Genomic DNA, 12,040 nt, shown 5'->3' on the forward strand with positions numbered 1-12,040 from the left:
TGCTTGTACGATGGAACTCGGACAAAACATCATCTCTCTCTCTCTCTCTCTCTCACACACACACACAGTGACACGCGCGCACGCACACACAAAAGCAGAAAGAGCTAGATGCTTTTAAAGGGACATGGAGCACACAGGATGCCAAATGTGCTAAACTTCGGAAGGAGTTGGAGGATCTTAAGACCTTCTCGCAAGGAAAAGGACTTGAATAGGAGGAGGTACATTTGCAAGCTGCCCTAGCCCATGATGTAGAGGAGCTTAGGGGCGCATAGGTGAAATAGAAGAAGAAGGTGGAAACATACACATATAAGGTCTCCAGCAAGACCTTTAAAAATTCTTAAAGTGAGAAGAAGGTCACAACAGAATGCCATCATGACTGCAACATTGAAAGAAGAGAAGCACCGAAAGAGCAAGGAGCTCAATGTAAGGGTGGTCGGCCTTTTCAAAGGCCCCATGCCTATGTAGGAATGGTGCAACCCTATGCAGGCATATGGGTATCACAGGAACCCCCTTTGTGGATGCATGGCGACATGACAATGTGGATGCATGGCAACATGACAAGGGAACAACCCCTCACCCTGAAATTAAAGACCACGAATCACAAACTGACTTCCTCAAGAAAAGGGTGGACCACCAAGATATATTTGGGAGATGACTTCACACCCTTATAAAGTGGAGCATAGAAGAACAGGGATGGCCCAAGTGATACAACGCCATAAGGCGGACAAATGGGTAGTTTGTTGCACTGGTAGGGTCATTGTCTACATATAAACACCCCGCATAATGGAGCAAGGTCTATGAGACCAACTCCATATGGTAGTTATGGGGAATTGTAATGGCCCTTATGGTCAGATCTAGGAAGAGGCTTTGCAGAGACATACATAGGAAGGGAAATTGTGTTCTACATAGAAACTCATCAAAGCCCTCAGAGAGGGGAGGGGGCTACTTGAGGTGTTATGTTATGTATTTGAATTAGCCTTTCAGAGGGGCAATCATGCACTACTAGAGGGGGGTGTGGTTCAAGAGGAGTAGCATGCCTATTTGAATCAGTCTTTCAAAGGGAAAACATACACCACTGGAGGGGGGGGTGGTTCAAGAGGCGTGGCATGCCTATTTCCCTTACATTGATTGATGATAGGATGAGAAGGCCCAGTTCATATGAATACAGTTAGCCAGGACTAGGTTGAGATTGCCACACATTGCAGTGTGATAATTCCCGCTGACTGAGAAATCGGCATTTGCATGTGCCTTGATGCTAAGGAGAGAGTCCCCATATACATAATTGTATGTAGACATTGAAGAGTTTTCCCAATAAGAGGATGTTCTCTTGTTGGGTGATTTTAATGCACGAACAATGGGGTAACACTTCTGTACATATGATTTTTAGGATGATTCCATCATGTTGATAGAGATTGATATGGATGAGATGGGTTTACAAACGGGCCTCTCACAATTATGTGAGACACTTCCTAGAGATGGGAGCTATGCATGAGCTGATTATATACAATAGCATGTCTCGTTAGCATAAGTGGGGGGTCTCCTGTTCTCGTGCCACATGTCCATGACTTTACCACCCCCCCACCTACTTTACCTCTCTCATTCACCATCTCATGTCTCGTTAGCATAAGTGGGGGGTCTCCTATTCTCGTGCCACATGTCCATGACTTTACCACCCCCCCACCTACTTACCTCTCTCATTCACCATCTCATGCCCTGCCTTACCCACACACTAGCCCCCAGTCACATATATCCACTTTCACCACAATCTAGACCACATCTATGCGGACCACCTCTCCCACCGTATTTCAGCCCTTGACCTATCCCTTCCCATATCCACTTTCACCACAATCTAGGCCACATGTATGCGGACAACCTCTCCCACCATATTTTAACCCTTGACCTCTCCCTTCCCATATCCACAGTCACATCACAACTTTCATCCATCATTTATGACTCCGCCCATGCCAACTTTCCCTACACAACATGGTCCACCGCCAGCTCACTGGCGGTGGACTCTTAGCCTCAAAATGGGTGGTATGATGGGGAATGTAAGCCACAAGGTTCCGCCTCCTATGCGAGAGAGAACATGGATTAATCTCAGTACGTGATATGCAAAAAATCTTTCATTGACTCACCTGCAAGAAGAAGCATGCATTTCTCGCCAGACGACTCCGATGTTAGCGAACTTAGTATGTGAGAGGCAAGATTTGACCATCTCATGCTCTACCTTTTCCCACACACTAGCCCCCAATTTCTACCTTCACTCGAATCCACTTTCACCACACCACAATCTAGACCACATGTATGCGGACCACCTCTCCCACCATATTTTAGCCCTTGACCTCTCCCTTCCTATACCCACAATCACATCCCAACTTTCATCCATCATTCATGACTCCACCCACGCCAACTTTCCCTACACAACATGCTCCTCAACCACCTCACTGGCAATGGCCTCATAGCCTCAAAATGGGTGGTATGATGAGGAATGTAAAGCCACAAGCTTGCCACAATGCTATGCCTCCTACAAGAGAGCTCCTACATGAGAGAGAACATGGATTCATCTCAATATGTGAGATGCAAAAAAATCTTCCATTAACTCACCTACGAGAACTTCTCCACCCTTGATCATTCCACAATCCATCATAGAGGAGGCAAGGTCATGAAAACATTGTGGATTTTCACAAAGCTTTTAATTTTCTTCTCCCCAATCCTATCTGTTTGCACATCAAGACTTTTGCAGGAGCTCCAACTCCACCCTAAATTGATTTTGTTGGGGTGTGATTCCCTTGTATGAGGCAGTGGGGGCGGGTTCGTTTCACCAAATGGACTCTCTAGGGGCAGTACAATTGTTGTCAAACAGTTTACGCACTCTCTCCTACACTCTTTGGTCTATATATTGATAGCCTTATATGAGGTAGTGACTCGACATTATGTGATTGGAGGGGTTCGTTCACGAAATGGGGACATTCTCCTACACTCTTTGGTCTATCGTTGATGAGATAGCAACCTTTGTGGAGAGCTTTGGGGGAGAAAGCTCACTGTTGATGCATGTATTGTTGTATACAAATGACAATGTCTTTATCTCAGATTTAACCAAGGGTATACAAAAACACTTGGATGCATTGGAGAGGTTTTGTAGGGAAGGAGACCTTGCCATAAACCTTAGCAAGACCAAGTTCATGGTCTTCCACAACACATCCTATGAGGTTACATCATGACTTATCCTCCGTATACAAAGATACCCTAGTGAAAATTGTGAAGAAGTATGTATAACTTGGAGTCATCGCTTTTATATGACCACGGCTGCCACTATGATTGACTAGCAAGAAGCCATGCCTCCCTAACTAGTCTAGAGAGATAGTGTTTTGAGGCCCCCACTTCCAAGAGCCTTGTAAGTGGAAGAGTGCAGAAAGGCTATAGGTGATGACATTGTCACATGTGACCAAAAGTAAGCCATTGGTGCCACATAAGCATAACTCCCTCCTCATCCTAACTCTCCATCAAAGTAAAATCTTAGAACCCTGACTCCTTGGAAGTATCCTGTAGATATCAATATATAAGGATTGTCCAAATCCCCTAGAAGAGCGAGAGATCATCCTTTAATCATCGAGCTTTCTTTTTCATAGAAGGTGACCAACTAAAGGAGCTTGTTTCTAGAGAACTAGTTATTCTCCCCAATCACCTTTAAGCCTTGGCCTAAAAAGGCCCAAATCCTTGAGGCATTCCAACTCCTTGAGTCATTTTGCATTCATCTAGAAACTGCTAGCTATGTGAATGCCAATAGCCTATCATGAACCAACAACGATCACATCAACCACTCTTTCACCCAACCAAATTGGGCAAAAATCAAAGGTCATATTTTCTAAAAGCTACCAAATATCCCAACAATCTCAACCATCTAGATAGATCCTATATGATAATTTTCACCATGGCTACAACAAGATAGGTTCTATTAATAACTAGTTCTCACACTAGTCCCTCCACGACTCAATTGAACCCCAATGTTCATAAGGATGAAATATTTTGACTGACTAACAAAACTTATGAAAGTTTTGATACTTAGTCTACCTTTTTGTGTGCTCTTGCCGCACGTGTCGGAGCTAGGGACTTGCCAAGCACCGTGTGCGAGCCACGAATGGCTGCAAGCACACAACCAGGAAACCAGCAAGCTCAAAACAGGGAGCAATGGTGTCTCACTCACCACTCAGACCACCGTCGTGAAGGATTCCCGCTGCGATGAAGAAGGAGCTGCCGTCGCCGCTCTACCGCCTCGCCGCCGCTGTGCCGCCACGCAATGCTCGATCGCTACACTCTCTCTCTCTCTCTCTCTCTCTCTCTCTCTCTCTCTCTCTCTCTCTCTCTCTCTCTCTCTCTCTCTCTCACACACACACACACACACACGCGCGCGCGCGCTGGAGAAGGAGACGGAGAAGATGAAGCAAGAGCACTCCTTGTATTCAACACTCAAAGAATGAGAGGTTTTAGGTTACATTTGACTTTTATATGTGACCTGGCCGTTCACACATGGGCGCCCACACATGGCCGGTCGATCCTAACACTTATCCTGATGAAATTCGAGGTGTGCCTCTCATCGGCGATCACCCAATCCCCTTACCCTTTACATATGGTGCTGCCGACAAGCCGGCCCATGACTCAGAATATGTAAAATAATTATATGACGTAAAAAGTAATATGTCTCAATGTCCACCATAGGTTAACATGCCCCCCTTCCTGATGTAGATTCCGTCCTCGGAAGCTATGGTATGGTAAGCTCGACAGGGTTTGTTGTGGTAGACTGTATCTACAAAACAGGGAAGTAGAGTGAAAGCATGCTTGGTCTTCAAAAGATATAGAGTGTATCAAAAATAAAATCAAGCATGTTAGACCACAATGGAAGTATGCCATGAGAACCTAGTTTACGAGGTCACATTAAGGAGCTAGCGTAGCAAATTAACAGGAGTTTAAAACTATTGAAAGTAATTCAAGAGTTAGCAAGGTTTCGAAGGTTAATCAAGGTCTACAAATGGCCAAAGTCACGGAAAATTACCAAGCTTAATAAATAAACAGATGACCACAATGTGTCTATTCTAAGAACAAGCTAATCCCAAGAGCCTAAGGATACAAGAAACATCAGAGTCATAGGAGTCTTTTGCCTTTATTTCTTTTATGCACGTGACAATTTTTACAAACAATGGCGACCTCCCTAAAGCAAAACTAGCATCGACCCTGGTGCCATGTTTACCACAAGGCCTTCTCCAGGAATCTACTAGCACACCTTAGGCAAGGCTACCCCCTACCAACCCAGGGCATCGGTCTGGAGTGGAATACTCCTCGCCTACCAAGTGTCAATAGGGCAATAGGCCAACATGAAAGCACATAACAGACATACATTGCCATTTTTTATAAGCCTTTCTTTTTATTTTTTATTTATCTCTTTGGATTTTTGCTCCCAAATTATCATGCGTTCTTACATCCTTTCGACAAAGGGGTAGAAGCTATGTCTTAGAGGTCAACACACACGGCCAGGTTGTTCAAGCATTAAGATGGTTTGAACCCTAGACCTAAGACAACCATATTCTAAGGTTAACTAAAGACATCATGCATTCCCAAGAATTTCTAAAATAAGGTTAAACTCAATTAATGATTTACACTAACACCTTATGCAACTTCAAAAACTAAGTAGTGCTTAACAAATTCCATGTGGTCATGCATTATAGTTCATGCAATTAATTGAACAGTAAAAATGAAAGAGAGTGTGCATGGAAGAATTACACCTGTATTTTGGAGATCTCCTTGATTCGATGAGAAATGCCCGTAATTTGATGTAGATATCCATGTATGAACATTGTGGTAGTCCCCAGGACTATGAAAGCGAACCCACCTCAAACTTTTCAACCTGTACAATTAACTAACAAGCACTATACCTCGAGAGGCACATCAGTGGGAAAAAGTAAGGACTCGTTTAAGGACACAAAACTAGAAACAACTTGAAAACATGAATCTACCTACCAGTCACCACACTAATACTGAGGATCGAGGTAAGAGGATGTTGTAGAGTTCTAGCTGTAGCCCTAAGGCTAAGCCTCTATCCGCATCATCCAAATAAATAAAATTAGCCTCAGTAGTACCATGAGTCTCATCCGTCCATTCATCGTTGAATATATCTTCTTCGTCCTCTCATCCACATAGACTCGTCAAGAATGTAACTATGCAAGGATAGTCATCCTATGGAAAAGTAAAGACTTAGGCTATCGGGGATACGTCCTCTATGGAGTAGGGGTCAGTCGTGGTCAATAGGCAAATTAGCCATTCTAATTCCTCAACATTTCCCTCGCTGGCTAGTACATCTATATGACCCAATTCGGTTTTAATTACATGATAGCACATGTGAAATATCTGAGAAAGGTACAGATGATGCCTCTCACCAAAGATGGGAGTGGATGAAGTGTGTGATGCTCGTGCATCTGCCATATCTGCAAACACAGATATAGCATCAATAGGTTCATGAAGACAGGTCAATCTTATTTCTAATTGTGTGCGGATAACTCTTTTCTTAATGTGCTCTTGCTCTTTTTACTATATTTTTTCTTTTCTTTTCTTTTCTTTTTTGTGTATGAAGCTATATATATACATTCCCTTGAACTTGGAACTTACATGGTCACAGGAGAAGGTTAGGGAGGAAGCAATAGAATGTTGAACGTGAGTACATGCTCCCCCCTTCCTTGGGTAGATCATTTTTTTGCAATGATGTTGTAGCCCCTTGGAACCAATTTGTCCAGTGGGGTATAGGTGGTGATGTGGGTAGATAGCTTTTTACGACCCTTGTGGCCACATCAAGTTGCAGAGATGGTAGTGTACGCTCCCATGAACGAACGGAGGATAGGGCTTCCGACGATACATTTACAATGGGAGACGTAGACTCATTGGTTTCTTGGTGGGTATTGACAAGGGTAGGTATAGAGCATGCAGAAACTTCTATATCAACGTGTGAATGGCATGAGGAGCTAGAAGCTTCCTGTGACTCCCCCCTTCCTGAGCTAGGTGGTATCGATCGATATCGTTTGGGAATCCAAACTAGCTCTGGAAGAAGTGGTGTGGAGTACTCCGTTACCTTTCCCTTACCATGGTCTTGAATTGTCGTTGGGGTGGCAACATTTGGCTTATAAGATTTTACAGGCAATGCAGAGGAATTCAGCTTATGTTTAGGAACCCAAATCTGGTCATTCCCTTCATAGTACCCTTGGGCTGCTAATAATATTTTAGGAATCCAACGTGATGTTACCTTGCCTTTTCTAGGGCGGGTAGTTGCTTTCCTACTACCAGGCTTCTTTTCTAAACGAGATTGTGCAGTAGAGGTAGCCGTTAACAAAGCTTTTGGGACCCATTTGTATATACTCTTCGGTAAAGTAAGCGGAGCCTTGGGGACCACACTGCCTATCTCCACTCTTGGCGTTGAAGCGTTAGAGGGGTGGCAAACAATCAAAGATGGTGTAGCCACTTGACTTTGTGATTTTTCCTTATCTCTAGCGTTTTGTCCAGAGTTGATGGCTTAGGTGCGGGACCCTGAGTGGTCAGGCTGACAGCTGGTTCTTGCATTGTAACTCGCCTGGTTGCCCAATTCAGTCCCCTTGTCATAGGCAACAGGAGTGTGCAGAATTCCCGAGACAGTGGTTTTCTTCTTATTGATACCCTTAACTTGGATGGTACTCTTGGATAAGGGTGGTTTTCCAAGTTGACACCACACTCCATATGACAGCAAATTGTGTTGAGCTCCCGTATCCAATAATGCATTATATAGCATCTTCCCGTAAGGACTCTGTAGCTAAATTGGGTATCATAGAGGTGGGTCAGATTCTAGTGAATCCTCCTCTGCCTCCTCGAAAAATGCTTGCGTAATCCCCAAGTTGGCCTCTCGTTTGTTGGCGCCTAACACGCTGCTGATGTTCTTTAGCTTCAACTCTCGCTTGTATCTTCTTAAGCTCAGCCTGTTCTTTAGCTGCCTTCTTCTGATGGATTGCATGTAATTCCTCTTGGCTTAGGGGGTCATAGTATCTTTTGCATTTACTCCCATTGAGGAATCCAATGGTTTTAACTCCATCGAGAGTCTCCACTCGGATGGTACCTTGCGGGGTAGTTTCACATACTCTGTACGGTCCCTTACAAGCATATTTTAGCTTCTTCTTTTTGTTACGCACTCCATACATTAGGACTTTATCCCCAACTTTGATGTCCTTGTTTTTCAGGTGGCGATCAAACCATTTCTTCCTTCTATCCTTCTCTACAAGGGCATTGTACACTGCCAATTGTCTTTCTTTGTCTAACCGCTCAAGGATACAAACGCTCTACTAAGGGATTACCATCCCAGCCATCTTGAGTAGCAACACCAAGACTAGGAATGACAAATTCCCACGGCATGACTATTTCTTGGCCATATATCATCTTGAATGGTGTGCAATTAATAGCCACTTTGTACGCAGTACGATAGGCCCATAAAGCTAACATAAGCTTTAGATCCCAATCCGTGCGATGAGCCTCAACTGTCTTTGTCAGAATAGAGATTAAGGTCTTGTTGGTACTCTTGGCTTGGACATTCACTTGTGGATAATAAGAAATAGATTTATAATGGGATATCATGAAATTTGTTGTGAGCTCCTTAATCACTTCATTTATAAAAAAATGCGTGCCATTGTCGCTCACAAGCTCAAAAGGACAACCGAAGCGTGTGATTATATTTTCAAAGAGGAACTTGGCTGTTGTCCTTGCATCTGCCTTACGTGTCGCTTTCGCTTCAGCCCATTTGGTCACATAGTCATCAGTGGTGGCCACAATAATATAGCGAGATTGTGTGTTACGGGCCGCTAGGCTAATTGGACCTACAAAGTCTAAACCCCACTTTTCAGACGGTTGGTTTACTTTAATTGGATGTAGGGGCATCTACTAATCTTTCCGCTGGGGTTTCTTGTAGCATTGGCATTCATCACAACCCTTCACAAAAAGTGATGCATCTTGGAACATAATGGGCCACCAATACCCTGATTGCAATATCTTTCGCGCAGTTGTCTCCTGAAAAGTGACCCCCGGCTATACCCATATGTGCCTCTTGCAAAATATATAGATACTCATCCTCTCGGGCACAACGCCTAAGAACGTCATCCTTTCCTCTTTTATAAAGAGTCCCGGCCATTAGGCAATAGGGTTCGCATTCCTTGATCAACTTTTGAGCTAGATCTTTACGAAGCTCTTTGGGTGGAAAACCATTAACCAAGAAGTTAACAATCTTCTCACTCCATTCAAGCATTGTCTCCACCACCATGAACAAGGAAGTGTCAGGTAAGTCATCATCAACTCCTGTAGGAGCTTCACCATTAGGTATGCGAGACAAATGATCAGCCATGACATGTTTTTTGCCAAGTCTCACAACAACAGTGAAATCAAACTCAAGAAGAATCAACAACCATCGTGTGATTCTTCCTGTGGAGCATGGTTTGCTCACCAGATACAACAATGCTTGATGATCCACATAGAAAACAAACTTGGTGGCAAGAAGGTAATAACGAAATTTCTTTACTGCATATATCATTGCCAACCCTTCTCACTCCATAGTGGTGTAGTTCATTTCAGCATCGTTTAACTGGCGGACTGGCAAAGCTAATGGGGTAGTCTAGTTTATGTTCTCCAGGTTGAGTCAGTACACACCCAATAGTAAAGTTTGATGCATCAATATGCACATGGAAGATTAACTCCCAGTTAGGCATTCGCAAGATTGGAGCACTCACTCGCGAGGGCCTTCTTTAATAACTCATATGCACGGTCACAATCTTCGGTCCAAATAAACTCAATGAGAAGCTTGTACAATGGTCGAGCTATCTCAGCGAAGAATAAAATAAACCTTCGATAATAACCAAAATGGCCCATAAAGCGCTGGACTCCCTTATAGTTGGTGGGTGGGGGCAATTCCATAATGACCATGATTTTACTTTTGTCGGTGTGGGGGCAATTCCATAATGACCTTGATTTTATTTTTGTCGGTGGAAATCCCATTTTTAGACACTATATGCCCTAGAATAACTCCGTGTTTAACCCAGAATTGGCATTTGAAAGGATTCAATGAGATGCGATATAATCTACACCTTTCAAAATACTTTTCGTAAACACATCAAGTGCTCGTCCCAAGAGGAATGAACACAAAGATCATCTAAGAAGGCTTCACAAAAGTCCCTTAGATATTCCTTAAAGGCTGTGTTTATCAATCGTTGGAATGTTGCAGGTGCATTGGTTAAGCCAAAGGCCATGACGCGAAAGGCAAACACTCCAAACTCCGTTATAAAAGCTGTTTTAGCTTGGTCCTCAACTGCAATTGTGATTTGATTATAACTAGAGTATCCATCTAAAAAGCTATAAGCCTCCTTGCCTGCAACACTTTCAAGCACATGCTCCGAATATGGCAAGGGGTAATGATCTCTTCTGGTGGCTGCATTAACCTTTTTGAGATCAACGCACCCTCTGAGTTTCCCATTCTTCTTTAGTACAATGACTATCGGAGAAACCCATTCTGAGTGCTCAATAGGGTATATGAATCCACATTTTATAAGCTTTTCAATTTCCTCTTGTACAATCTTTGCATACTTAGGATTCATTGGGTAGGGACATTGCTGGACTGGTTTAGCAGTGCTAATCATTGGAATTGTGTGTTGCACCACATTGGGTGGAACACCCTTCATATCATGGTATGTCCAAGCAAATATGTCCTTGAATTCTTTAAGAAGCATCTTAAGTGTAGCTTCTTCCGTCTTGGTGAGGTCTTGAGCAATAAAAACTGGTTGACTCCTCACCTGGATCTGCTAGTTCTATCTCCTTAACTACTGCTAATTCTATCTCCTTAACTACTGCCGGGCTATCGTAGACACCGCTACTCCCATTGGTAGGCATTCGTTGGGCTTTTGTGTAGACGACTTTACATTCCCCCGTGGTAAAAGATTTGAAATGCCCAGGTGTGGGGTGTAAGTCTACCGGTTCTTGTTGTGCCATGCTTTTTTCTTTAAATTCCGCTTCCTTTTGTTGTTGCTGAGCTAACTCTTGGGTTTGACACCTCCTCGCAGTACGACTTAGTTTCGGCTTCTCTTCGATTTCTAATTGGGCAATGTCATGAGGTTGCGGACTACGCCACACGACACTTTGGAGGTATTCTCCCCTCTAACTTCCAAGATGAGCGTCATATGCTCCTACATAACTAAGCCATTTTGCAGTGGATCTCTCTTTGTTTATTCTAGCTCGTACATTAGCTCGATAGCATTGTCACTTATGTCTCGTCTTCTTCTTACCTAGTTTCTGATTTTTGTTTATATCAGATTCAGACTCACTTGATCGAACTTCACTTGTGCCCCCCTCACTCTCGGCGGATGAACTGCAAGAGGTTACCGTCCTAGGCCTTGAGCACGTGGCTTTCACACGGGTGAATATTCAATTCATACCCCCTATCAGGCTCAGAGTCAGTTTCTTCTTGAGATTCAGACTCGGAGTCGCATTGGTCAGAGTCTTCACTACTTTCAGTGTCAAGGGAGTTTGCCACTTCATTGTTTGCCACCCATCAGAAGTCAAGTGCATAACACCTATCATGTTTACTGGCACTAATGGTGGCATATCTTGCCCCTTAGGTGTTACCCAACTTGTGCCTCTATTTCCCCATGTGTCTATGGTTGCCGCTAGGTGTACCCAATCTACGTTATCTGACTCAGTCATGCCCGGTAGGACATCCATATAAGGAGAATCTTCCCCATCATTGGTCTCTTTTTTGCATGTATAGCAATACTTTAATGGGGCTGAGTGAATAGTGGTATCCGATCGATTATCAATGATAACCTTGCTTCCTAAAGGATGCGCGCGACCATTCTCAAGATCAACTCGAATGACAAAGTCCTGGAATTGTAAGTATGGTTTTTCGACCAGTCATGCACCATTTGTGCTTCCCTCATGAAAGGACATCCTCAGATCATTTGATATGACATAGGATGCTTAGAGAAATCCATTACAATGAAGG

This window comes from Cibotium barometz, chromosome 46 (assembly GCF_041138505.1).
Source record: "Cibotium barometz isolate CiBa-2024 chromosome 46, ASM4113850v1, whole genome shotgun sequence".
Taxonomy (NCBI): Eukaryota; Viridiplantae; Streptophyta; class Polypodiopsida; order Cyatheales; family Cibotiaceae; genus Cibotium; species Cibotium barometz.